Source organism: Aethalodelphis obliquidens, unplaced genomic scaffold, assembly GCF_003676395.1.
Source record: "Aethalodelphis obliquidens isolate GAN/ISIS:26980383/991018 unplaced genomic scaffold, ASM367639v1 scaffold29, whole genome shotgun sequence".
Lineage (NCBI taxonomy): Eukaryota > Metazoa > Chordata > Mammalia > Artiodactyla > Delphinidae > Aethalodelphis > Aethalodelphis obliquidens.
In genome coordinates, this window is record NW_020837973.1 from 7,846,797 (window position 1) to 7,872,248 (window position 25,452).

At 44.4% G+C, this 25,452-nt stretch overlaps 1 protein-coding gene and 1 non-coding gene across 2 annotated transcripts in view; one reads left to right on the forward strand and one right to left on the reverse strand.

The window, feature by feature from the left end:
* SEMA5A (semaphorin 5A) overlaps window positions 1–21,748 on the reverse strand; it is a 477,675-nt gene extending 455,927 nt beyond the window's left edge. Inside the window, exon 1 of the mRNA XM_027125304.1 lies at window positions 21,312–21,748. The gene's annotated coding sequence lies outside the window, so the exon portion shown is untranslated. The remainder of the gene's footprint in view (window positions 1–21,311) is intronic.
* Window positions 21,749–24,492: 2,744 nt separating this feature from the next.
* On the forward strand, window positions 24,493–24,562 carry LOC113630262 (small nucleolar RNA SNORD123). The gene has a single exon (XR_003436881.1). It is a non-coding gene; the product is annotated as a small nucleolar RNA SNORD123 (small nucleolar RNA).
* The last annotated feature ends 890 nt before the right edge of the window (window positions 24,563–25,452 follow it).

The following is a 25,452-nucleotide window of genomic DNA, read 5'->3' on the forward strand; positions in this document are numbered from 1 at the left end:
ATGAAACTTAAAAGCTTTTGCACAGCAAAGAAAACCATAAACAAGATGAAAAGACAACCCTCAGAATGGGAGAAAATATTTCCAAACGAAGCAAATGACAATTAATCTCCAAAATTTACAAGCAGCTCATGCAGCTCAATATCAAAAAAACAAACAATCCAATCCAAAAATAGACAGAAGACCTAAATAGACATTTCTCCAAAGAGAAATACAGATTGCCAATAAAAACATAAAAGGATACTCAACATCATTAATCATTAGAGAAATGCAAATCAAAACTACAATGAGGTATCACCTCATACCAGTCAGAATGGCCATCATCAAAAAATCTACAAACAGTAAATGCTGGAGAGGGTGTGGAGAAAAGGGAAACCTCTTGCATTGTTGGTGGGAATGTAAATTGATACAGCAACTATGGAGAACAGTATGGATGTTCCTTAAAAAACTAAAAATAGGGTCTTCCCTGGTGGCACAGTGGTTGAGAGTCTGCCTGCCGATGCAGGGGACACGGGTTTGTGCCCCGGTCCAGGAAGATCCCACATGCCGCTCCGAGTGGCTGGGCCCGTGAGCCATGGCCGCTGAGCCTGCGCGTCCAGAGCCTGTGCTCCCCAACGGGAGAGGTCACAACAGTGAGAGGCGCGTGTACCAAAAAAAAAAAAAAAAAAAAAAAAACCTTAAAATAAAACTACCATACGAGCCAGCAATCCCATTACTGAGCATATACCCTGAGAAAACCATAGTTCAAAAAGAGTCATGTACCACAATGTTCATTGCAGCACTATTTACAATAGCCAGGACATGGAAGCAACCTACGTGTCCATTGACAGATGAATGGATAAAGAAAATGTGGCACATATATACAATGGAATATTACTCAGCCATAAAAAGAAACTAAATTGAGTTATTTGTAGTGAGGTGGATGGACCTAGAGTCTGTCATACAGAGTGAAGTAAGTCAGAAAGAGAAAAACAAATACCACATGCTAACACATATATATGGAATATTAAAAAAAAATGGTTCTGAAGAACCTAGGGGCAGCACAGGAATAAAGACGCAGACGTAGAAAATGGACTTGAAGATATGGGGCGGGGGAAGGGTAAGGTGGGACAAAGTGAGAGAGTGGCATGGACATATATACACTACCAAATGTAAACTAAATGGCTAGTGGGAAGCAGCTGCATAGCACAGGGAGATCAGCTAGGTGCTTTGTGTCCACCTAGAGGGGTGGGATAGGGAGGGTGGGAGGGAGACTCAAGAGGGAGGAGATATTGGGGATATATGTATACGTATAGCTGACTCACTTTGTTATAAAGCAGAAACTAACACACCATTGTAAAGCAATTATACTCCAATAAAGATGTTAAAAAAAAAAGTCTGTCGGCAATTCTTTGCTGTGTTGGGTTATCCCATGAAGAGACAGATCATGTGTTTTAAAAAAAGTTATGTTCACTTAGGCCTGCAGGTAACAGGATGAGAGTTCGGAGACTTCCTTTTAAACTAACAGCCACATTTTTGTTTACATTTCGAGGCTTTCACAGATGCATACAACTTGATGGATAATTATAACATCAACACCTTTATCCAAATTAAACATCCAAAAGGAAAAAACCCACATCATCAATAAACTCTTCAAGTCTCAAACAATGTACTACAATAAAAAGGGGGCTCCTTTAAAATAGGCCCTTTATTTCCAAGATATTTGCTAACATTCATCCCCAAACGAGGTGCTTCTCTTTCAGGCTTATATAAAAGACAAAGGGAAGAAAATAGAACAGAAGTGAGTTAATTCTTCTGGCTCACAAACATCTCTGCAATGAGAAATGATGGATGGACCCCACCGGCACACAACCTGAGTGATTTAAACAGTCACTGGCATTCTGTCGTCATGGAACCCACTGATGATGGCTCAAGTCAGAGAAAGGGAGCATTTGGGATACACGGAGGAAGACTTCCGGAAGAGAGAAATGACCCTGTCCAGCAGCACGCGGTGTAACTAGGGATCTTGACCAACAAGCTGAAATCCCTCTACAAAGGAGCGTTCACATAAACCTGGACGCTACGCTAAGGGGCTCGAAATCAGCGTGAGAGAGGCAGGCGGAGTGTGCGGGCATCCCTGGGGAAGGCTGGCCAGGAGTGGGTCTTAAGCAGCTTAGTTATCTGACTTTGCTCCAGCGCCAATCCCCCTCTTCACATCCTGAGGCTCTTCAATTTCGGGGAAGGTCAGCATCCCTTCTTTATCCTGACTGCAAAGTGCATCAGACACTGGAAATGACAGTTCCGCAATGAAGGGGGATTACGTGATTTCTGTCTCCTAAAACACACCAAGAAACCCATCTCACGTTTGGAACCAGTGACATAAACACCTTTCTCCAAATCATACAGTGAGCTAATCATTCAGAGGTCTCAGCATCCAGCCCTGGTGAGGAAGGACTCTGAGCCACCCCACAGAGATGCCTGCAAACTTCTCTAAGATCCTGAAGGGAAGGCTGTGAACAGTTCCATCTTTCCCTTAGCCATCTTGAAGTCATTTCTGGGTTCCAGGTCCTCTATGCTCACAGAGAACCATATCTGAAGGCACGTATCCCGGCTACACGTGCTCTGAATGGGTGCAGCTGTGCACCCAGAGTGGAGGGTCCTCCCCAAAGCCCTGGACCAAGTACCAACCGTGTGTCCGTGCCAGTGGGACATCTTCCCAACCTCCTTAGCTCCCTTTAGTCCCAGCAAGGAAGGAAGCTCTGCCAGAACGTGGAGACAAGAGCGGTATTCCAAATGTTCCCATGCCCCAGTCTTCCGCCTGCTGTCGCCTCATGCTGGCTCGAGGTTCTAGGCAATCTTCAAAGTTTGCTGGTGTCTGAAGCATCATTCAGGTTCTTGAGGAACACCGGAGAAAAATGGCCTCCATGCCACGACAAGGAACATCCACCTGGAAAATCGTCACCAAGAGAGCAGAGACCATCTCTGTCCTCTACACACTCTGTATTCCCAGAGCAGTGCCTGGGATCTGTCACAGAGAAAGTTTCTGGTAAACATTTCTTGGATGACCAAATGTCATCTTTCACCTGGTGCTCCTCTGGAACTGGACTACAGTATAAACTGATGGCCCACATCATAAGGCAACACCCATGTTAGTAGACAAAGAGATGCAGTGGACAGCCTCAACAGTGTCCCCCATATTCTGAAATTCTATGGAATGGTTATATCAATTAGAAGGCAGTCAACAGTCAACAAATGAGACATTATGCTTCAATCAAGTGCATTTCCCTTCCTTCGAATCAAATCCACCTCCCCGGCTGCCATGTCAATTTAAATTAAGACAACAGAAAGGGTTTGTCAGAATAAAGCTATTAAAAATTAGCCCATCCTCTATCAACTATAGATTACTTTAAAACCAAACAAAAAATCTTTGGGAAAAACAGTCATCAATGAACACAGCAAAGGATAATTGTATGCTGCGAATATATTTAATAAGGAAGTGTTTCTCTACACATAGGGAAATGTAAACTTAACTCTTCCAAAGTGAATCGGTCATTTGTCTCTAGAATGATTGGGGGGCAACATGTGTAAGAAGAGATCTTTTCAGGAGGGTAACTGTATCTTTCCTTTTTCTACAGATGAAAGACCCCTGTGATCATCAAGGCTTTCCTGCCCTAGGGGTCCCGTCAACCTTCTCCTTTGACCTTCTTTTCATGTAAACAAAACAGAAGAGGAAAAAAAAAGATCTCAGCTGTTCTTTTTTATGACCCTACCAATAAAATTAAAATGTCCCTGTTAGGTATTTAACCGTTCTCATCACCAAGAGACTGTCACCTTCCAAAAGTCTGAAAGTGTTCCCAATTTTGGTCAGCACCCACTTTACCTAGCACGTAATTCCATAGCTCCTGACCTCTTGGCTCACAATGATAGGCTGTCCTTTTGTTTTCTCCAAAGAATGATATATCGTTTGACCAAAGCAATCAATGCTAGCGGTAGATTTAGGTTGACAGTTTAAAGACATGGAGCACGCTGATCATGTGAACCCCAGACACTGTGGTGGCCAAGATCCCATGACTAATTTTGGATCATTGGAAATCAGCCACCACAGGATACATTGGAACTCATTAAAAATAGCCCAGCTACCCCTCGGAACATTTCAACCTACTGTGGCAGCCACAGAAACGTGCTTCTCATTTCAAAACTGGCTTCCTCCTGAGGAATGCAGTAAAGGAGGAGCATTTCATGATAGGGAAATTTTCAGGGTGCTCATAAGATTGTTTTAAACAGATTTTTCACTTTAGGGCTAACAGTTAAATAATTTTAAAAAGATTATTAATATAAAATTGAATGTCTTTTCTCTAAGTATAAGCAAGCCATAGTGCATATTGTAGATCAATAGAAAACAATTGATACTATTTTCAGAACACTCCCTGGGCCTCCACTTCACTTAAATGTGAACATTTAATTAAATAAATCCCATTAATCATCTGGAAGCTAATGTAGGAAAAGGAAACAGCTAACAACCTCCCAATTGCTCAGAAAAGCCAAGCACTTCAAACATGTATATTTTACAAGTTTCAAATGTACCTCTAATTATATCTTTATATGAACTCCTTTAGCTTTCAACAAATTCTTAAATGTCTAATGCCAAACTCTTTGATAGAAATACATTTATAATACAAATTGTGTTCTTCCCACATAGAGGAAAGACACAGGGATGGATCTGGCTGGCAGTGATGGTCTCCTTCACCAGGGGTTTTTGAAAAAATCTCACATAAACTGTAACATATTTGGGTCACACGGCCATTAGCAGGCAAATTGGCTAATTGGCAGACATCAAGGTCCATCCCAACAGCTAGGTGTAAAAAGACAGGGTACATATATACAATAGAATATTACTGAGATTGGTTCAAGGTGGCAGAGTAGAAGAACGTGCTCTCACTCCCTCTGGTGAGAACACCAGAATCACAACTAACTGCTGAACAATCATTGACAGGGAGACACTGGAACTCACCAAAAAAGATACCCCATATCCAAAGACAAAGGAGAAGCCACAATGAGATGGTAGGAGGGGCACAATCACAATAAAATCTAATCCCATAACTGCTGGCTGGGTGACTCACAAACTGGAGAACAATTATACCACAGAAGCCCACCAACTGAAGTGAAGGTTCTGAGCCCCCGTCAGGCTTTGCAAACTGGGGGTCCGGCAACAGGAAGAGGAATTCCTAGAGAATCAGACTTTGAAGGTTAGCGGGATTTGATTGCAGGATTTCGACAGGACTGGGGGAAACAGAGACTCCACTCTTGGAGGGCACATACAAAAAGTAGTGTGTGCATCGGGACCCAGGGGAAGGAGCAGTGACCCCAGGGGAGACTGAACCAGACCTACCTGCTACTGTTGGAGGGTCTCCTGCAGAGGCGAGGGGTGGCTGTGGCTCACCGTGGGGACAAGGACACTTGCAGCAGAAATTCTGGGGAGTACTCCTTGGCATGAGCCCTTCCAGAGTCCGCCATTAGCCCCACCAAAGAGCCCGGGTAGGCTCCAGTGTTGGGTCGCCTCAGGTCAAACAACCAACAGGGAGGTAACCCAGCCCCACCCATCAGCAGTCAAGCAGACAAAAGTTTTACTGAGCTCTGCCCACCAGAGCAACAGCCAGCTCTACCCATCACCAGTCCCTCCCATCAGGACACTCGCACAAGCCTCTTAGATAGCCTCATTCACCAGTGGGCAGACAGCAGAAGTAAGAACTATGTCCTGCAGCCTATGGAACAAAAACCACATTCACAGAAAGATAGAAAAGATGAACAGGCAGAGGGCTATGTACCAGATGAAGGAACAAGATAAAACCCCAGAAAAACAGCTAAATGAAGTGGAGATAGGCAACCTTCCAGAAAAAGAATTCAGAATAATGATAGTGAAGATGATCCAGGACCTCGGAAAAAGAATGGAGGCAAAGATCGAGAAGATGCAAGAAATATTTAACAAAGACCTAGAAGAAGTAAAGAACAAACAGAGATGAACATTCAATAACTGAAATGAAAACTACACTAGAAGGAATCAATAGCAGAATAACTGAGTCAGAAGAACAAATAAGTGACCTGGAAGACAAAATGGTGGAATTCACTGCGGCAGAACAGAATAAAGAAAAAAGAATGAAAGGAAATGAAGACAGCCTAACAGACCTCTGGGACAGCATTAAATGCAACATGACATTCGCATTATAGAGGTCCCAGAAGGAGAAGAGAAAGAGAAAGGACCCAAGAAAATATTTGAAGAGATTATAGTCAAAAACTTCCCTAACATGGGAAAGGAAATAGCCACCCAAGTCCAGGAAGCACAGAGAGTCCCATATGGGATAAACCCAAGGAGAAACATGCTGAGATTCACAGTAATCAAATTGGCAAAAATTAAAGACAAAGAAAAATTATTGAAAGCAGCAAGGGAAAAACGACAAATAACATACAAGGGAACTCGCATAAGGTTAACAACTGATTTCTCAGCAGAAACTCTACAAGCCAGAAGGGAGTGGCATGACATACTTAAAGTGATGAAAGGGAAGAAACTACAACAAAGATTACTCTACCTGGCAAGGAACTCATTCAGATTCCACTGAGAAATTAAAACCCTGACAGACAAGCAAAAGCTAAGAGAATTCAGCACCACCAAACCAGCTTTACAACAAGCGCTAAAGGAACTTCTCTAACTGGGAAACACAAGACAAGAAAAGGACCTACAAAAACAAACCCAAAACAATTAAGAATATGGTAATAGGAACATACATATTGATAATTACCTTAAATGTGAATGAATTAAATGTTACAACCAAAAGACACAGGCTTGCTGAATGGATACAAAAACAAGACGCATATATATGCTGTCTACAAGAGACCCACTTCAGACCTAGGGACACATACAGACTGAAAGTGAGGGGATGGAAAAAGATATTCCATGCAAAGGGAAATCAAAAGAAAGCTGGAGTAGCAATACTCATATCAGATAAAATGGACTTTAAAATAAAGAATGTTACAAGAGACAAGGAAGGGCACTACAAAATGATCAAGGGATCAATCCAAGAAGAAGATATAACAATTATAAATATATATACACCCAACATAGGAGCACCTCGATACATAGGGCAACTGCTAACAGCCATAAAAGAGGAAATCGACAGTAACACAATAATAGTGGGGGACTTGAACACCTCACTTACACCAATGGACAGATCATCGAAACAAAAAATTAATAAGGAAACACAAGCTTTAAATGACACAATAGACCAGATAGATTTGATTGACATTTATAGGACATTCCATCCAAAAACAGCAGATTACACTTTCTTCTCAAGTGTGCACGGAACGTTCTCCAGGATAGATCACATCTTGGGTCACAAATCAAGCCTTAGTAAATTTAAGAAAACTGAAATCATATCAAGCATCTTTTCTGACCACAAATTATTAGAAAGGTATAACCTTCCAAGACTGAACCAGGAAGAAATAGAAAATATGAACAGACCAATCACAAGTAATGAAATTGAGACTGTATTTGAAAATCTTCTAACAAACAAAAGTCCAGGACCAGATGGCTTCACAGGTGAATTCTATCAAATATGTAGAGAAGAGCTAATACCCATCCTTCTCAAACTCTTCCAAAAAATTGCAGAGGAAGGAACATACTCAAACTCATTCTATGAGGCTACCATCACCCTGATACTAAAATCAGACAAAGATACTACAAAAAAAAGAAAATTACAGACCAATATCACTGATGAATATAGATGCAGAAATCCTCAACAAAATACTAGCAAACAGAATCCAACAGCACATTAAAAGGATCATACACCATGATGAAGTAGGGTTTATCCCAGGAATGTAAGGATTTTTCAATATACGCAAATCAATCAATGTGATAAACCGTATTAACAAATTGAAGGAGAAAAACCATATGATTATCTCAATAGATGCAGAAAAAGCTTTTGACAAAATTCAACACCCATTTATGATAAAAATAAACCCTCCAGAAAGTGGGCATAGAGGGAACTTACCTCAACATGATAAAGGCCATGTACGACAAACCCACATCAAACATCAGTCTCAATGGTGAAAAACTGAAAGCATTTCCTCTAAGATCAGGAACAAAACAAGGATGTCCACTTTCACTACTATTATTCAACATAGTTTTGGAAGTCCTACCCACGGCAACCAGAGAAGAAAACGAAATAAAAGGAATACAAATTGGAAAAGAAGAAGCAAAACTGTCACTGTTTGCAGATGACATGATACTATACATAGAGAATCCTAAAGATGCCACCAGAAAACTTCTAGAGCTAAACAATGAATGTGGTAAAGTTGCAGGATACAAAATTAATGCACAGAAATCTCTTGCATTCCTATACACTAATGATGAAAAATCTGGAAGAGAAATTAAGGAAATACTCCCATTTACCATTGCAACAAAAAGAATAAAATACCTAAGAATAAATCTACCTAGGAAGACAAAAGACCTGTATGCAGAAAACTATAAGACACTGATTAAAGAAAGTAAAGATGATACAAACAGATGGAGAGATATACCATGTTCTTGGATTGGAAGAATCAATATTGTGAAAATGACTATACTACCCAAAGCAATCTACAGATTCAATGAAATCCCTATCAAATTACCAAAGGCATTTTTTACATAACTAGAACAAAAAAATCTTAAAATATGTATGGAGACACAAAAGACCCTGAATAGCCAAAGCAGTCTTGAGGGAAATAAACAGAGCTGGAGGAACCAGATTCCCTGACTTCAGACTATACTATAAAGTATAGTACAAAGTATAGTATACTACAAAGATTACTACAGTAATCAAGACAATATGGTACTGGCACAAAAACAGAAATAAAGATCAATGGAACAAGATAGAAAGCCCAAAGATAAACCCACGCACCTATGGTCAACTAATCTATGACAAAGGAGGCAAGGATATACAATGGAGAAAAGACAGTCTCTTCAATAAGTGGTGCTGGGAAAATTGGACAGCTACATATAAAAGAATGAAATTAGAACACTCCCTAACACCATACACAAAAATAAACTCAAAATGGGTTAGAGACCTAAATGTAAGATCAGACACTAGAAAACTCTTAGAGGAAAACATAGGAAGAACACTCTATGACATAAATCGCAGCAAGATCCTTTTTGATCCACCTCCTAGAGTAATGGAAATAAAAACAAAAATAAACAAATGGGACCTAATGAAACTTAAAAGCTTTTGCACAGCAAAGGAAACCATAAACAAGACGAAAAGACAACCCTCAGAATGGGAGAAAATATTTGCAAATGAATCAATGGACAAAGGATTAATATCCAAAATATATAAACAGCTCATGTAGCTCAATATTAAAAACACAAACAACCGAATCGAAAAATGGACAGAAGCGCTAAACAGACATTTCTCCAAAGAAGACATACAGATGGCCAACAAGCACATGAAAAGCTGCTCAACATCACTAATTATTAGAGAAATGCAAATCAAAACTACAATGAGGTATCACCTGACACCAGTTAGAATGGGCATCATCAGAAAACCTACAAACAACAAATGCTGGAGAGGGTGTGGAGAAAAGGGAACCCTCTGGCACTGTTGGTGGGAATGTAAATGGATACAGCCACTATGGAGAACAGTATAAAGGTTCCTTAACAAACTAAAAATAGAATTACCATATGATCCAGTAATCCCACTACTGGGCATAAACCCAGAGAAAACCATAATTCCAAAAGACATATGCACCCCAATGTTCACTGCAGCACTATTTACAACAGCCAGGTCATGGAAGCAACCCAAATGCCCATCAACAGACAAATGGATAAAGAAGATGTGCTACATATATACGATGGAATATTACTCAGCCATAAAACGGAACAAAACTGGGTCATTTGTTGAGACATGGATGGATCTAGAGACTGTCATACAGAGTGAAGTAAGACAGAAAGAGAAAAATAAATATTGTATATTAACACATATATGTGGAACCTAGAAATGTGGTACAGATGAATCCGTTTGCAGGGCAGAAATAGAGACACAGATGTAGAGAATAAACGTATGGACACCAAGGGGGGAAAACGGCAGCGGGGTGGTGGTGGTGGTGTGATGAATTGGGACATGTGTACACTGATGTGTATAAAATGGATAACTAATGAGAACCTGCCGTATAAAAAAATAAAGAAAATAAAATTCAAAAATTCATAATAAATAAATAAATACCTTGTAACAAACAAAACAAAAAAATAGAATATTACTCAGCCATTAAAAAGGATGAAATAATGCCATCTGCAGCAACATGGATGGACCTGGAGATTTTCATACTAAGTGAAGTAAGTCAGACAGAGAAAGCCAAATATCATATGATATCACTTATATGCAGAATCTAAAAAAAAAAAATGATACAAATGAACTTATTTACAAAACAGAAACAGACTCACCAACTTAGGAAACAAATTTATGGTTACCAAAGTGGAAAAGTGAGTGGGAGGCAGGGAGGGATGAATTCGGAGTTTGGGATTAACGTGTACACACTACTATCTTTAAAATGGGTAACCAACAAGGACCCACTGCATAGCACAGGGAACCCTGCTCAATATTCTCTAATAACCTAAATGAGAAAATAATTTGAAAAAGAAAAAATACATGTATATGTATAACTGAATCACTTTGCTGTCCACCTGAAACTAACACCACATTGTTAATCAACTATACTCCAATATAAAATTTAAAAAATTTTAAATAAAATAAAAAGACAGGGTAGCACTCACCTTAAGAGTAACAGTGATAAACACGAGGGGTTCCCATACCCTTTCAAGCAAGCAGCCTTCCCTAACATGCTTTTGACTTGTTATCTTAAGTCTACCCCCGCAGGCTTAATTAAACTGGGTGTTCACTCAACAGTGCAATTAAAGAAGAACCCACAAAGGGCACTTGGCCCTGCGGGTCTCCCACATCCGTCCCCGATCTGAGCCGTGCGCTAATTGTGCCCTTTGCCCGGGCCTCTTAATGATGATTTTTGCCAAGCTTCCAATCACGATTTTTATTCTTCCCACTTGGCCCCATCTCCAACGACCTCCAGGCAGGAAATCTGGGCCCCGAAGCCAGTTCTTCTGGCACACATACACTTTTAATTTAAAAATGAAAAATTAAAAGCCCATTGAAAGGCACTTAGCGGCAAACCCAAAACCTGCATCAACGTTCACGCACTACCACCAGAAATGAAAGAGACTCCACATTACAGATCACCCAGGGGTGAACTCGTAGCCTCGCTTCGTGGGTTACAACCTCCATGGCGCCCACTCCAAGGGGCAAGTTGGCCAGTGTCCCAGTCCACTGGGGCTGTGCTCCCACGCAAATGTGTGACATGGTGCTTCGTGGCTCTTCTGCAGATCACAAGCTCGCTGATGACGGGAAGGATCAGAGCTGTGATTGCTTTTGCAAAAAAAGGATCACTGTCTGGGTTGCGAGAGGAGGACAGAAAAAGTCAGTATAGAATTTATTAAAAGGAAAGAAAAAGACTAAATGGAACCAACATTCTCTGGAGCGCAGAAGGATTTCCAGCATTCAGGGCACTCTTTTCCTTTCTGTGTCCCTTCTTCATGTTGACCCCAAACCAAGGCACCAATGGAGCTGGGCATTCTGATAGAGGACAAAGATATGGGTGACACTCTGGAGAAGTATGAAACAAGATCTGCACCTGACTGAGTTTCTCCTCTAATCCATACTTACTAGGTAAGAGGCCATGATATTCTTTTCCCTCTTGACAGAAAAGAGCAAAGTAATCGGCCACCAGAAGAAAAACTGAGATTTCTCTGAAAGATTATCAAGGAACTCAGGGTCCCAAAGATTAAATGAAGAATGTTTATCTATTTCCCAAACTCACTCCAAAGCTAGTACTACTCCCATTCACAAACCCAAACAAATAAATCAAATTTACTTCTAAAGTGGGTTTGAATCTAAAGTGTTTGATCTTCTGTTATTATTTTCATTATATGAGAAAAAAAAAAGTCCCTTTTAAATACTACGTAGGCCTTGGGAAGCACTATTCTTCCTAATCAAAAACATAAGGTATGTTACTCTCTGTATTCTCTTCCCCATGTTGGGCAAGTCAGTCTCTCCTCTAGCCATGGTCCAAGTTCAAAGCATTGATTTCCTTGAGCCTCCCTCAATAAACAATTAATTCATTGACAGACACTCTTCTTAAAAGTGTCTTCAACGTATTTGAATTGACAAGGTGTCTAACCACTATGAAGACTTGACTATTCCCCTCTACGGTCTAACCGGGGTTTACAGCTTTAGCAACTAACATCCAAGCACTGGTATTTACTCCACGGAGTTCAAAAGAAGTGGACCTTACTGCACAGATTCCTGGGTCAGGGATGAGTGAGGTGTGGGACATCCAGAAGGCCCTTCTGCCAGTACCATCTCTGGGGGGTGTCCGCCAAGATCCCCACCGTGAGCCCTTTACCACCACGGACTTTCCTCTGCACCAAGATAAACCACAAGGAGATGGAAACCCAGCAGGTGGGCCTGGAGAATTTGTTCGAACTTAAAAGTTTCAGGCGTCAGCTTTCAAGTGAATGAATCTTTGCAATTCTTACTCACCAGCTTGCAGTTTCCTGAATGATTTTCTTTCACAAGCTGGCAATAGAAGCTAGGAATTCCATCACTGCTGGCACACAGGGAGTAAATCTGGCTCCAGGCCTGACTTAGGACTCTGCTTGGGAAGCCTTGACAGCCAATGTGCCCTGCCCGGAGGTGCAGAGCTCCAGGACCTCCCATATCCACCCTCACCCAGCCCCACCCCCGACTACGGCACAATTTCCATTCACGAGGGGCATTTACACTGGTTTCAGATGTGCATTGTAAGGAAAGTGGGGATAGACAGGTGGAGTGGGAAATATTGTCAACTGAAGCATCTGGGTTCAGGTATCCTCACCTTCCTGGCACCAGCTTTGTGACCAGGGGCCAGGGACGTGAGAGTTCAAGGTGGAGAAGAGGAAGGGCCTTGAGAAGCATAGCTCCAAGGCTTCCGATCTCTTCCGTCAGGACTGGAGGCTGAGGGACGGAGAGGTTCCCACTGCCTTCTCACAAGTGCTTCTCTCACCTGATAAGCCGATGCATGCTTCTCCCAGCCTGAGAGCACCATCAGATGTGAAACAAATGCTGGGATGAAATTAAATTGCCACCGCATTCCCGTCATACTTGTAACTGACCTAGATGAGGACTGACTTATAGGAGCCAACATGAAGCAGCCCAGGGACAAGACTGAGCCAAAGAACATGTCCGTCGATGACACCTACGATATCACAGCATCCAGCAGCAGCTCTGAATCCCCAGAGCAAAGAGGCAGGCACTGGAGATGCCACTGCCTGGACAAAGCCTGGCAAGTCCCTTTCACATGGGGAAGGGAGTTGAAACAGAGGAGGGAAGGGCAAGAGAGTGAAATTAGAGGCAATTCACATGTATCTCTACCCATAACCTAACCTCAGCTTGTGCTTTAAACTGCAAAAACATGTCAAAGAAAAATGGAAAGAGCCATAAGTGATCCTATGGCTCTTCTTCTAATGGGGGGAAAAAAAGGCGCTCTCCACTTCAACCATTCAGGCTCTGGGCATTCAAAACTATGCATTGCGCCACTGGCTCTGGCTGTTAGAAGTAACCTCACCAGGGGAAGCGAAAGCTCTGCTAAGTGAACAAGGGTACAGAAGCAGGCGTCGTGCACTTTGGTCCATCCCAGGAAACCAGCATCCCTTGGCGAGCAGAGCCATGCTCTGGGAGTCCCAGACCCTGCAGCTCTAATGAGATCAGGAGACTATGTTTTCAAAGATTTCCACCCCCACTCCTGGAGCGATGTCCATGTACCAATAAAACTGGCAGAAGAGAAGTATCCTCTAACAAACGACTGGGAATCGGGGTGTAGCAAACATGGAGTAGCCAGGTGGGCCGATGAGTTTAATGGATTTGATTCGGTTCCGTGCTCTCATCTGGAAACAACCTGGGTTTGCTTGTTTTCATGACAGAGATCACAGCTCTGATACACTTCCCAGGAAGTGCCGTGGGATCAAAGAGAGGCTGTTTGTCCTGGCATCTGGTGGCCAAGGCACTAGGCTTTGTGAAAACCCTGGAAACACAGACACAATTCCCAGGAAACACAGCAGGACTTGTTTAGGTCATGGGGTTTCACGTACTCTAACTTTAGAGATTATGTCCCAGATTTCTTTTTTTGTAAACAACTTTACTGAGGTATAGGTTACATGATACAACATTCACACACTGTAAGTGCACAATTCGATGATCCTTAGTAAATGTACAGAGCTGTGTGACTATCCCCACAATGCAGTTTTAGAACATTTCCATTGCCCTGAAAAGTCCCACCTGCCCATTTGCAGTGCCTTCCAACCTGCAGCCCCAGCCTCAGGCCACTGCGAATCTGCCTTCCGCCTTCACAGGTTTACCTTTTCTAGACATTTCCTATAAATGGAATCATACGACATGCAGTCTTTTGTGACTGGCTTCTTTCACTAAGCATAATGTTTCCAAGTTCACGCTTACTGCAGCTTCTATCAAGAGTTCATTCATCTGATTGCTGAATAGTAGTCCATTGTATTGCTGCTAGACCACATTTTATTTATCCACTCATCTGTTTCAGCTTATTAAATCTATAAATCCAACTAAGTGACAAGGCTTATGGGCCTCATCGCAGAAATAAAATAAGAAAGGCTTCCCTAGTTCTAAAATATTCTAGAATTTCTAAAAGTCTCTGTAATGTGTGAAAATACATCATGAGGATACAATACATTCCCTGGAATTTTTGTGCCTATGGGTGGGCGAGGGGAGGGGAGCTGGTCTCAATAAGTAAACAACATCCCTGAATTTCACTTTTTTATGTTTAATAAACTATTTGAATACACATAAAGTGTTTTATGCTAATCTCCAAGTCCAGCAAGGTCATCAATTGACGGAACAAGCATTTACAACAGTGCAAATAGCCCTGTATTAGGATACGTGAAGTGCACAGTCCTTGACTCACAAAGACATCTTTATTTCAAGACTCTGCAAATAAATCAGTTTGGGGGTATTTGAAACACTTTTCTCCACCTAAATAGTGTTCAGCTTCCACGGTTGGCCCCCAAAGTCCTAGTAAGGTCACAGCCTTTATCCAGGACACTATATCACAGTCTGTACTATTTATATACCACATAAAGGCATCTACTGATTCATTCATTCACCACACGTATGAACCCAGGGCAGCCTGTGTGCCAGGCGCTGTTTTAGACATGGAAGACTCACCAGTGGCAGTCTCATGTGGCTGCTAAGCTTCCATTCTCTGTTGGTGAAAGTCTTTAAGAAATACAGCATGGGGCTTCCCTGCTGGCGCAGTGGTTGGGAGTCCGCCTGCCAATGCAGGGGACACGGGTTCATGCCCCAATCCGGGAAGATCCCACATGCCGCGGAGCAGCTGGGCCCATGAGCCATGGCCGCTGAGCCTGCGCGTCCGGAGCCTGTGCTTAGCAATGGGAGAGGCCACAACAGTGAGAGACCCGCATACCACAAAAAAAAAAAAAAAAAAAAGCCAATACAGCAAGTTGGGTTGGAGCAACCCAACATCCTCATCACTCTTGTAGGGAAGTCCTACCCCACTTCCTGGCTACTCCTCCCCTTCTATCTTCTGGAGGACCTGCTTCTAAGGTGGGGGCCCCCAGGGGCGATGCAGACCTGGCATCCTGACCCACCACTGCTGCCTGGCCGTCTCCAAGTCCATCCACATGCTCCGCCCGCATCCTCTGTGCAGAGCCCTCCCAGGACCTCTATCTGACACCCCTCAGTCACACGGGGACAGTTACGCCACTGTGAACTGCTGCTGCCATCACCACCCCTCTCCAGCTGGCCTGCAACCTGTCCAACCACCGCTGACATAGCTCCAGCACAGTAGGCGGGCCTGTCCCGTGGGGACCTCTCCCTGGCCATCAAGTGCTTCACTGGAGGCCAAGGCCTCTCCCAACTGCCCTGCCCAATTAGGCAAGTACTCTATTAAAGCCCGGGCTTCTGGTAATTTATTCTACCCAGCTTTCCTAGCACTAACTTTCCCAAAGTCAAGTCCACAGCTAGAACAGGCAGGAATTGACAGGCGTCTCAGAAGCAAATTCTTACTCAGTTCCCACATGTACCTCGACTGGCATGAGCCATGGCTTAAGAGCAACGTCTGCTGAACAAAGAAAGGACGGTTGACATCCAGAGCAATTATTTTTGCTTTATGCTACCAGCTACACACAATGTTCTCAGCTTTACAATCGGTAAAGTTTTACAGCAGATCTAAACCTCAGCCCTGTAAAAGGAATCACAGAAGCAGGGTGTGATGCTAAAGCCCATTTGGCTGCAGGATGTCCAGCCATAAATGCCCCTGGCCTCTGTCGGGGATGCTGGCCTGGCACTGAGTGCTTGAGTAGTCCTGGCCGTGGGGCAGCTGCATCCTTGGTGGCTGACTGAGCACAGGTTTGTAAGCCCTCCCCAAGATGTGTCACATCTCCAGTTTCTTTTACAGAAAGGGAAGTTCTTTGTATGGAATTGTATTGGGGTCAGCTGGTGAGAAACGGATCTCTTCCGGGAAGTTACAGCAGGCACTAACCATCTTATGTTTCTGCAGACAACTTACAGGAAATGGCTTAGCAGAATTTTTCTTACTGCTTTTTATTTTTTCTGACTCTGTTTTTCTTTGCATAGGCATATCATATATCGTTGCCAAGTGTTGGGTGAATGTGAACTGATTGAAAGAGGCTCTATTTCCTGTGAACAATTTGTCCTTGCTCAATCCTGACGGTCACTTTCCTAGAACTTATTTAATTTCACATCTCAGCAAATACAGTATTATTTCTCCAGTAGAGTTGCCTTCTGATAGCATCAGTCTCCTGGTTGTTTATCATACATATCTGTAATTGAATTACCTATTGCAGTAATGTAATCTACTCTCAAATAGACATAAAAATGCAACATAAAATAAAATTGTTCCAATGTGTACCTCCTCGTCATTCTACGTGAATCCTAGTGTAGCTGATTCCCCAGAGAGATGGTGACAAGTAATGAATGACAGATAGGAAGATAAAGATTAGTGAGTCCATGGCCTTCCAGAAATAAAAGAAATTCACCCTCTAAAACTTTATTCTCTTTTAAAATATAGTGGTTTTCAATATTAATCAGGAAGCCAATTCTAGTACATGTAGGAAAAAAAAGTAAAGAATGGAATGATTTACTTTTTTCCAAATGCAACAGTACTAACCTAATATATTTTAAAACTTAGGAAAGAGAAGCAAAGTGCTCAACTTTGCTCTTGTCAAACAACCATTAATCTTGGACAATAAAAGAAGGTAAAGAAAAAAAGACAACAGCAATTCCTTTGAGAAAATTTTCTGTTTTCTTGAGCCCACCATTGGGTTCATCCTATTTTAAATGTCACACCCCAGGGAACTATATAACTTGTCTTTGAAGTTGCTTCAGAATACTCTGTGAAATTCAGAGCCAAGTTTCCCTAGCTCTAGAACCTTTAGATGGCAAAGCTTAATTGTGTCAATACCAGTACATTATAATAAGTTACTTGTTATACTGGACCTTCTCTTGGATCAAGTTTTCGTTTGCTTTGTTCTGTTTGGCATAAATTCTGAATCAAAACAAGTTTGTCTATGTATATTCCAGCTTACTTTAATTTTTTTCCTCTTTTCTTGTCGTTAGAAATTGATTCTATATATATCTAAGATACCCAGTACCTGATAAATTCATCAAAGAAATCAGTGATATCTTTAGCAAGCACAACAAAAGCTGCTTCTTCGAACTGCTTCCCAATGAACTAGCTACTCCTCACCTGTTGAATTTATCTTTAATATGTCACCAATTTGTGCAGGAATTAGAGACAGCAGATTGCCCCCCATCTACAGCTGATCGTTTCTACAAGGCAGCAAGCAGAGTGATAAAAGCCAGTAATTTTCAACAAAACTTCTGCATCTCAATTTTAAAAGGTTGCCAGAGACATATGTGAAAATGTCTACTTTATCAACAACAGTACACAAAGATAGTATAAACAGCTTAAAGTGCTTATGTGTACTCATCTTAGGACTTAAGAAAATTGTTCGCTTTCTCTATATAAATATGCAAATAGACACGTGTGGGCAGAAATGTACCAGGTTCCGTGCACACACTTTGCACTTCAGTGCAACTCAATTTGCTCCAGGGCAAAAGCTACATTTTAAAAAATTTTATTTAACTCTAAACATAAAAACGTGTCACTTTGGTGTTATAATTATACTCTAAGCAATTTGTCTGCGTACCTGTAGCAACAATGTCAGGAGCATTTTTAAACACAAATATGGTGTGATTTTAGAATCAAGAATTATGGGGGATTTACTGCAGGATGTGGGACTTTTCTCAAACACCTGTGCATAGACTACTCCAAAAACGGAATCCTTGACTCTGACATATTATAAACTAATTAACTTGTTCTGTCTCACAAACTGGAGGATTCTGTGATCCAAATTTCTTGTTAGGGATTAGTTCCTAACCTTAGTTAACTCTAGAGTTGCTGATCACTTGTTTCCATAATGGAATGCCTTTAGACCTTTGGCTGGACCTTTAATGAAGGTCTGTTCCCCCCTCCGCCACTTTCCCGTATGCATATCAGAAGAAAAGCCTTAATTTCAATGACTCTATAACAACAAAAACAGACATTTGGAATCATTAAAAATAATCACGAAGTTAATAAAAATTATGTAATGATTCAGCTAAGCAGCTCTCTCTAGTATCAGGGGCATATGAGAGAGTCCCAAGGAACCAGCATCTGTTATTTTGAGCAATTAGCATACAACACAGAGAAAAGTTTGCTGCTTTTTAACATCTCCGATCAAGAATCTAAAGTGAAGCAAGATTTCTCACTGCAAAGCTGTGAATGGGGATTCAGAAGGTCTACAAACGCTAAAACTTAAGCAAAAGTTTAGAACATGCGTAATTCATCATGCCCCACTGGCCGACATCTTTGAACAGCCACTGCACTATATGTTTCTATGTTTCATTCTATCCAGACATGGAGAAGAAATCATTTTAAAAGGAGACAGCAGTGAAGAGCACAGGTTTATTTTTACCAAGTTTTGAACATCTCAGAAACTTCTTTTGGACAAAGGCAAGCTTTACCACCCAGGAGACCAAAGTCTTTGCTCACAGCAGGAATCTCACAGCTGTTTGCCATTAAAACAACCAAATAAGTTACTGTAGTTTGTAAAAGGCATAAAATGATTAGCATCATCCACCTTCTCCCTATTAAGGAAGTACATACAAGGCTAAAAGCATGTAAAAGCAGGTACCAGTTCATCACCCCCCCAATTCCATGAGTGTGCAAATGATGAGAGTGACCTGTGCAGCACTGTGGATGAGCTGCTATTTCGTGGCAAAATTTCTGCAAGAAAGAAACTCAAGAAAAAAGCTTCAAGGAGCCCAAGCAGTTACATTTCAGACTGCTTTTTCATTTAAGACAAGCATGGCAAAAGATCTTTGGGGGTACAGAATCCCTATTTCCTCTGCAGTAAACGCAGACATAGACAGGAATAGTTATTTAAATGATACACAAGGTAAGGTATTATCTGCCTGAACTGAAAGCGTGAATTGGTCACTCAAAATAGTGTATGATAAAGTTTACCCTCTCTTCAATAATGAAAGTGGCATTAACTAGCAATTAATTTAGCAATCCTAATTAGGTGTTAAAAATCTTCCCTGGTAAAGTCTGTTTTTGTCTTTCTATGTCTCCTTAGGAAAGACTAACTCTATAATTAATAACATATCTGTCGTTTCCAAAGGTGGCCATCGTGACAGAACTCTTCTGGATAAGCTAACTGTGACATACAATTGTTTTGCTTAAATACGAGATTCAACATAAACCTCAACTAAAAAAAAAAAGATGCGACAATTATTTGTAACTCCTGGCATTTTAACTAATGTGCACCTGAGAACTTAATGTCAATATTAAACATAACTCACCTTATCTTCACTCAATTTCGATTTCTTTCTGAGTAAATACAGCGGTCACAGGGAGGAAGACATGCACAAACAGGAACAGTTTACAAGGATACGTTTGTCTCTGAAAGGAGTCTTTCTACTTAAGGGCCTTGAGTTTGGAAACCACCTTTCCTGTCCCTTCTTCTAACAAGGCTGACAGCTCCCTCAGGTCAACTGACCAACTCCTCCACCATCCTCCACCTCTGTGAAATCACTGCAAGATCCGCCTGGTCTCGCTCTGCTGACTCGGACCTCCACCCACTCACCCAGCACCGAGGGCTCCTAGCATCCTCTCGCCCTCTTCCTGAGCTCGCTCTCAGCGCCCCCTGCCGGGGATCCCGGGGACGCCGCAAGCGCAGGAAAGTTAAATCCCAACTCTGAACATCCGCATCCAGGTACAAAGCGAGGAAAGGGCGAGGAGGTGAACGCGCTTCCCGCCAAAGCCCGGGAAATCGGGATCTGACTGAGCTAGGCCGGGCACCGAGCGCCGCGGGGAGCGATCCCGGGGAGATCACTCCTCGGCGGCGGCTCCATCGCACGTCTTCCCTCCGGCGCCCAGATCTACCTCCGGCCCCGAAATCCTGAGCCAGGGTATGCGAAATCGTGGAGCGGCGTAGAGATGCCCGCGGAAACGGAGTGGACTGGCTACAGCCCATGGAGCAAGTGGTTCCCCAGGCCCCTACATCCCTGGCCGCGGCGTTCTGTGCGACCGCCAGCCTCAGTCTCCATCATTAACCAAAGCGCTCGGTGGAGTTGAGCCCAAGTCCCACTGCCTCCCGGGTTCTCGCGGGCGCCGCAAAGCCCCAGTAACTCGCCCAGAAAAACCTTGCCCCGGGCGGCGATTACCGGACTGCGAAGTGTCGGCCACCGGGACCCCTGCTTTTAGCTCCCGACAATGCGAGCCTGGACACGCGCCGGCTGCGTGCAAAGACCTCCAGTGCGCACCTTATGGAGGTGTTGGGTAGGGGTGCCCTCTCTCCCACCGCCCGGGCGCCCACCGGGTCGCTTCCGCTCCTTACCTCTGCACACTCAGACCTCTGCAAAGGCAGAGACACAAACTTCCAGCCCGTGTACTAGCTCAACTGTGCGCGCCCCTGCACTGACGGTAGTCCTGACCCTGCCCCCGGGCTGCCCCCCTGATCCTGCAGATCGACCCGGGCCGAGATCGACTCGACCCACCCGCCGACCACTGCCTCCCCCGGGTCCTGGCCCCAAAGGGGCTGGGTCGGGGCTGCGGCTACGGCCACGCGGGGACGGGGCGGGGGGGTCGCTCACCAGGTGGGAGGCGCGCTCCTCGTGCCAGTCATCCAGCGCCGGGGACCCGGAGCGGCTCTGAGGGGCTTCTTCAGCGCCCGGCGAGGGAAGTCGAGGCAGCAGCCGCCGCCCCCCGCCACTTGCCCAGAACCACCCCCAAGTCGCTGCGCTCCGGGCTGGGGCGCCGGCTCGAGCGCCAGGCGCACCGTCCCCGGGCGCACGGCCGGACCGGGGTTGAGCAGGTTCGCGCCCAACGGGGTCGTCGGGCGAAGAGGCAAATTTGGGTGCTCCAGCCAGCTCCGCAGAGGAGCCCGAGTGGGAGAGGAGAGCCCCTCGGATGGGCCACAAGGGCCGGGCCGCCCCAGCCGAGAGAAGTGGAGGGTGGGGGCCGCCGCCGGGGAGGGACCGCGAGCGGCCAGGGGCTGCGGAGTCCACCCGCGGCGGGAGCGCGGCGCGCGGGAGCCGACGCAGGGAGAGAAGCCGCCGCCGGCGCCGCCTTCCCGGCGAGTAGAGCTGCGCGGGGAGTACTGGCCGGGAGCGCGGGGCCGCCTCGCCCCGCCCCAGGCCCCGCCCAGGCCCCCGCCCCCTCCGCCGCACCTCCTCCTCCTCCTCCTCCTCCCAGCCCGGCTGAAACCCGAGCGCTCCACCCCGTTTCTGACCTCCCTGGGCCCCTCCCCTGACACCTCCCCTTCCCGGGACCGGACCCCCTCCGATCCCCCGGCGTCCCCCTGGACTCCAGGGGCCCCACTGCTGCCTGCCCAGTGCGACTGCGCCCGAGCCTGGACTTTCAGGGACCCCCTCTCCCCCGCCTTGCAGAGACTTTCTGTAGCTCCTCCGCCCCCGGTCCCGCAGCTCCGACGTGGCTGCTGCGGGGGGAGGGGACCTGGGGAGAGTTGGGGGGTCGGCATAAAGGGCCGGAGGCAGCGCGGGCGGAGACCCGAGATGTGGCGCGTCCACTCCGCCGGCCTCAGCTCCAGGTACGTGCGCGTCCCCCGGCTGAATCCGGCCGTGTGATGAGAGCGGGGGCAGGGGCCGCGGGGTCCTCCCGACTCCGACTCTGTGATTTTGTTCTTTCTGTGCGACATTCTCCTGCGCGCTCTGAGCTGGAAACTTCTTAAAGACCGAGGGAGTTGCTGCGGATTCTTGGAGGAGCGATTTGGGGGTGCGCCTCCCGGCTAGATCGGCTCAGTTTCAGCAGAGTTGGGTTAGAGAAACGAACAGATGCAGCGAACCAGGGAGGCAGGTCAGGGGTCCCCAGGTGGCCACGCTAAGCCAGAGAGGGGGCCGCCAGATGGACAAAGTTATCTCGACCAATTATGGGGCAAATGTTATTGATACTTGCTGCCCTTTTGCCGAATCTTTCGCCTTTATCGAGCGAGTACTCAGGTGAAAAGATTCTTAATTGGAAAGCAGAGTACCTTTCAAGACTCCTGAAATTTGTTGCAAAATTTGTTGATACTCTGTTGCAAAACTTCGGTAGGGAAAGCTGTAGGGCCGCGCCTGACCCTTTCCTTCTGGATGGGGGTGGGGAACAGTCTCTCTGGGCCCTTTTTTCTCCATCTCGGCCTCAAAGGGTGGCTTTCAAGTTTCCGTTGCGTAAGGAAACTCATGAACGTCCCCACCACGACCCTCTTACCGCAGTGACAATGGAAAGCTCTACGGCCCACATTCACACAGCCGCTCCAGGGCCAGTGGCCGGGTCTTGGGATTCCCGATAGTGGGAGTGGCCCAGCGTGCCCAAGACTGTGCCCTTGAGTTCAGCTACAAGACAAAGAACCCATCTCTAGCTGCAGGGTGTCATGGCTCCCGCTGTAGCCACGCAGATCCAAGAGAAAAAGAATCGGAAAACAAATTGACATTGATTTGTCTTTAGTTTCTAGAAATATTTTTTTTAATAAAAGAATTAAATGAAAGTAGTTCCGCAGGTTTCCATGGAAGCTCAGCCCAGCCTCAGAACTCCAGTCTCTCTGTAGCGCTGGTGATGGAGCTGCTGTGGGTACTCAAGGCCTCACTCGGATTTCCTTTAAGACGTCCGGAGGAAATGTCAGTAGCTGGGCGGGTCTCGGAGGTGCATTCTTCCTTGGGTTGTGCTGGGAGCGCTCAGCCTGGTGCCTGGCAGCTGCCGGGCTCCTGGGGCCTTAATGAAAAGCTTAACACGCCTCCTTCTGTGCTTGACACGTGGGGCACTAGCTCCATTCCCGACATTCCGATTCTCCTGTTTACGTGGCACAGAGGCCCAGGAGCGCTCCCCCCCGGAGGAGGAGGCTGGCCAAGGTCTAGCCCGACTGCTCTGTCCCTGGGGAGGTGGGAAGGGGAGGGAGGACACTGCCCTACACCTGACCTTGCAACCCTTGGGTGGATATGCTGACCTTGTATCCTCCAGATGCCAGGGCAAAGGGAGAAAGAAACTAGAACCCAAATGTGTTTAACTACTCCTTGTTCTTTGCCCCTCAACACTACAGTTAAAGGCGTTAAAAAAAAAAAATTCTCTGCATATAGAGAGCTAAGCAGCGGGAAGGAAGTAGCTATCTACTCCATAACCCAGGAGGGCTAGTAACATTTAATTCAATAAGTTATGTTAACTTTATATGTATGTTTGGGGGGGTCGATTTTACAGGTACTTTACAGACTATACCAAAGCATTATTAAAATATGTATTTTTAGTGATAATGAATTACAAATACATTAATAATAAAAATAAGGAATGGGAGAAACCAAATAATAATTTAGGGTGCATCCTTAGTTTTAAAGCAAAATGGAACTAAACTGAAGTCATGACTTTGCCTTGTGACCTGGAGAAAGTTCCTGAACTTTTCTGAGGTATAGTTTCTTCATCAGGAGCTTAAACAAACCTGATGTCACATAGGTCCTTGTAAACATTAAAGGAAAAAGAAAGTGACATAAGTGAAATACTCACCCAAGGCCCAGCACAGAAGTAGGCTCTCTACAACAAAAATTATTTAAAAGAATCCACAGGTGTTTCCTTTTTCCAAATGCAATTTCTGGGATTTTTCCTTAGAACTACTCACTGAAGAAATTCTGGCATTAAGCTGCTACACATCACAGTCAAAACTGGAGGTGATCATTTCAAAACAAAACTGTTTAGTTCTCTTCCTTTAAAAATGAAATCATAGCTTTCCCTAAACTGTTTAGGTAAGCCATGCAGTTAATGTAAAAGAATGAGAAATCCAACCAAACGCGTGGTGGAAATGATGAATTCTGGGGCGCTGATTCATGTGATTTGAAAAACGCCATCCATTTCCTGATTCACCTCAGTTTCTGGGTGGAACTATGAAGGATCTCTTATGTCTCTGAAATAAGTAATTGATTTTGTCTTGTCTTTTCTTCCCTCCCTTGTGCTTGAATTCCAGCCACATGGTTAAACTGCCAACTTAGAGGAGAGAAGCTGGGAGGGGGCTGCAGAGAACATCACCCAGAAGAGATCATGATGCTGCTGTTGGTCACAAGTGACCTTAAAGGGAAACCTTGCTGTTGGTGATCCTTACAATGCGATGAGATTATATTAATATCATGAAAAACTTCAGCCCAGAAGTTGTGACTCCAGACATTTACATCGTAACTGGATTTTCCTACCAATGAGATGGGAACACGTTACAATCACCATCAACATATGTTTTCTTTTCACCCCTGTTTTCCTTCTTTTAGATCCATGGCATTTAAGAACTGGAACAACTGCTGGATCATCTGATCAACCCCATCAGTTTTTTTTCTTAAAATGGCCAAACATTGATAAAAAGATATCTGTTTGAGCATCACTAAAATTGCACAATGCTGCTTTTTGTTCACCAATTTTAAGTATTTGGAAGACCCATGAATAAGGTTGCAGGTGACATTGGGATGCTCCCCAGAATTTTTACAGATGAAGAATCACCGAGAGTTCAGGGAGTCATCAGCTCCTACTCACATCCCTTGAACTTCCCCAGAAACTCTTTAGGTTTTTTTTAACCCAAGAAACGCTCACTCCCCTTTTAGTGTAGCAGCCCACTCCCCTGGCAGAGGTAAGCAGACCAGTTTTATTCCAAAAAAGCAGCCCAGGAACTAGGATAGAATGGAAAAAATAGTTATGACACATCTGAGCATGGGCATGGGACAAAGTGCAATTTCCTGGACCTTGAATGGAAGGACCAGGTCAACCACGTGG